This window comes from Vicia villosa, linkage group LG2, assembly GCF_029867415.1.
Source record: "Vicia villosa cultivar HV-30 ecotype Madison, WI linkage group LG2, Vvil1.0, whole genome shotgun sequence".
Taxonomy (NCBI): Eukaryota; Viridiplantae; Streptophyta; class Magnoliopsida; order Fabales; family Fabaceae; genus Vicia; species Vicia villosa.
The window spans coordinates 194,262,344-194,265,110 of NC_081181.1; the positions used below are offsets into that span (position 1 = coordinate 194,262,344).

The following is a 2,767-nucleotide window of genomic DNA, read 5'->3' on the forward strand; positions in this document are numbered from 1 at the left end:
CTTTTTTATAAATTTGAACAAAATGGCCTAAAAATTTCTACTAATCAATATTTATATCAATAATAAAGTTGTTTCCATTTATAACAATAGTATTTTTTTGTAGTATATACAAATATTTTAATTAACAATATATTTTTTCCGGTATATAAATATTATTTTTATTTTGATATTATTTATAAAAAATTTGAATCAGTGATACTAAATGATTTTTAATATTATGTTTTATGATTTATTTTTAATTGTATGTAGTATTTTATATTTTTTAAAATAAAAAATTAAATATAATGTATATATTATAAAATATAAAAAAATTAAAGATTATCTTAAATAAAAATTATGATATTTTATTATAGGTAAAGATTAGTTTTTGACAGCATTTAAATCCATTAGAGCATAAACATCAAGTGACAACAACTTCTTCACTCCATGTTAGCAACTTCTTGTGGGTAGGTGGGGACCTTCCCTTTTCGGAAGATGAGTTTTTGAGTTTGGATATTGTGGTGGAGAAGGTGAAATCGTCGACCGATAGGAAGAGGATCATCGCTATTTGGATTGCATCGGTTTGGAGTTTGTGGACAATGAGGAATGCAATGATCTTTGATAAAATTGCTTATTGTTTCGAAAAGGTGTTTTTTAATGTTATTTACCTCTCTTGGTGTTGGTTAGCTAGCCATAATCCGACTAGTTACTGCAGCTTTTATAATTGGTATACAGTTCCTTTGGATTGTTTTAAAACTTTGTAGGTGTTCCGATTTGTAAGGGTTGCACCCCTAGTGCTGACTCTTTTAATCAATTGCTTATTGAAAAAAATTTTTAAGGAACATGATTTTTATAATGTAGAATAAGTACGCACCCTCTAGGTAGCATTATTTTTATTTACTGCAGCGCATTTTTTAACCTCTGATTACTTGAAAGAAAAAAACTCATAAACTAAAAAGTGAAAACAAAATTGAATTGTGATCAAGATTGTCATAACTCTATGGCCACAAATGAAACAACTCGAACTTCTATTAACTTCATTAATAAATATATAATTTCTTAGTAACAACAATTGTGATATCATTACTTTGGAGATTCAGCCTTGAATTAAATCCTCACTCACATTTCTTTAGTATAGAGAAAGCTTCCAAACTACACATTACTATTCAACCTACTCAAATAATATTAAAAGAAAGAATATATCAATTGTTTTATGACAAGCACATATATAATGAATAAACATCAACAATAGTAAATACTTATACTGAATTTAATTTGCTCTCACATGTTAAGACAGTGCTTATAACTTTTACCAAGCAAAAATTTGCTCTCACATGTTAATTTGCTCTCACATGTTCTCCTTGCTCTCTTTTGTCACATGTTAGTAAGATTAAAAAAATGCTTCAATTCATTTCTTGGAGATATATCAAATATAAAGGAACAAATTTAAAATCTCAACAAATCAATCAACATAAAATGGCAAGGATTTTACTTGTCTGAAGTATCATCACTGCTGGTTGTCTCGATCAAAACATAAAAGTCATGTTGCAAATCATGAAATGGTCATTTTAAACATATAGAAACAAATAACCTTTTCTTGAGGATGGAAGCAATACTAATGAATGGTCTTGGTGTGGTTCTTCTTGAGGTTATCACCGGTCGCCAACTAATCTTTAGATTTACAGGAAAAGAAGAAAGTCTTTGTTGTTGAAATCAACTCCATCACTGTAACACCAGAAGAAACGCCTTGAGCAGTTTTAAGAAATCCATTAACCATCCTAAGAAGAACATGATGATAAGATATAAAATATACATTACTATGAAACAATCAAGAAGATAGAAATTTGATTAAACTTGAGAAGAGGAATTGAAGTGACATTGATGGTTGCTCAAGCTATTTGGAGAAATTAGCATTACCACCTAAAACCATCACCAGCACAAGCAAGCTGCTTTATAATCTCCTCAACCTATTTCCACAACAATCTTCACCAAATTGCAATAATCATCAAACACAAATAAAAAATCACAATGAGAGATAGAAGCGAACAAACCCTCAAGAGCAATATTTTTGTGTTTCTCATAGAGTTTGTCGGCGAGGTTACAGAGCAAGGACGGCGACATCACCGATAGAGCTTACGCCCAATATCTTAATTTGAATGGAATACGTGGAATAAGTTAGACACCCAATTATTTTCTTCATCTTCATTTCCTTCAACTTATTTCAGAAATTCTGAATGGAATAAATTGGCCCCACAATCTCTTCATTTCGTTCATCTTCATTTTTAATCACTATCTTCAACACCTCATTTTTAAACACAAAGCTGCAAAAATCAGTTTGGAGCACAAATGTCCAAAGTTTCTTATGGTTCAAAGCTACAATAGATGAATCAAACTTTGAAAGAAATCGAATGGAGCACAAATGTCAAAACTCAATGATGGAAGTGCACAACAAATATATATAAAGCATAATATTCAAAATTCAATGAACCAAACATGTCACAGAAATTAATTTCAACCGTTAAAATCGTTGATGGTAAAGCATAATATTCGAAATGTCACAATAATTATAAATGAACAAAAACCAGAAAACACAACACAAAAGTTTGAATAATAACACAATAATGACAAACTGAAAACATAATATAGAATCTCACATCTTTGTGTATGACAACATGCTTGAAAGAAATATCTATCATGAATAATCAAAGAAGAAAACAACTTAGATACGAAAACTGTGAAATAAAGCAAAAAATTCTGCAAAATCGTCAAGTTATTAACATCATTCTCG

General features: G+C 29.6%; 1 long non-coding RNA gene across 1 annotated transcript; it reads right to left on the minus strand.

Annotated features, from left to right (window-relative positions):
- Window positions 1-1,256: 1,256 nt before the first annotated feature.
- Window positions 1,257-2,391, minus strand: LOC131647807 (uncharacterized). Its single transcript, XR_009297968.1, has 3 exons — window positions 2,031-2,391; window positions 1,793-1,946; window positions 1,257-1,704 (listed from the first exon to the last, which is right to left on the minus strand). It is a non-coding gene; the product is annotated as an uncharacterized LOC131647807 (long non-coding RNA).
- Window positions 2,392-2,767: the final 376 nt, after the last annotated feature.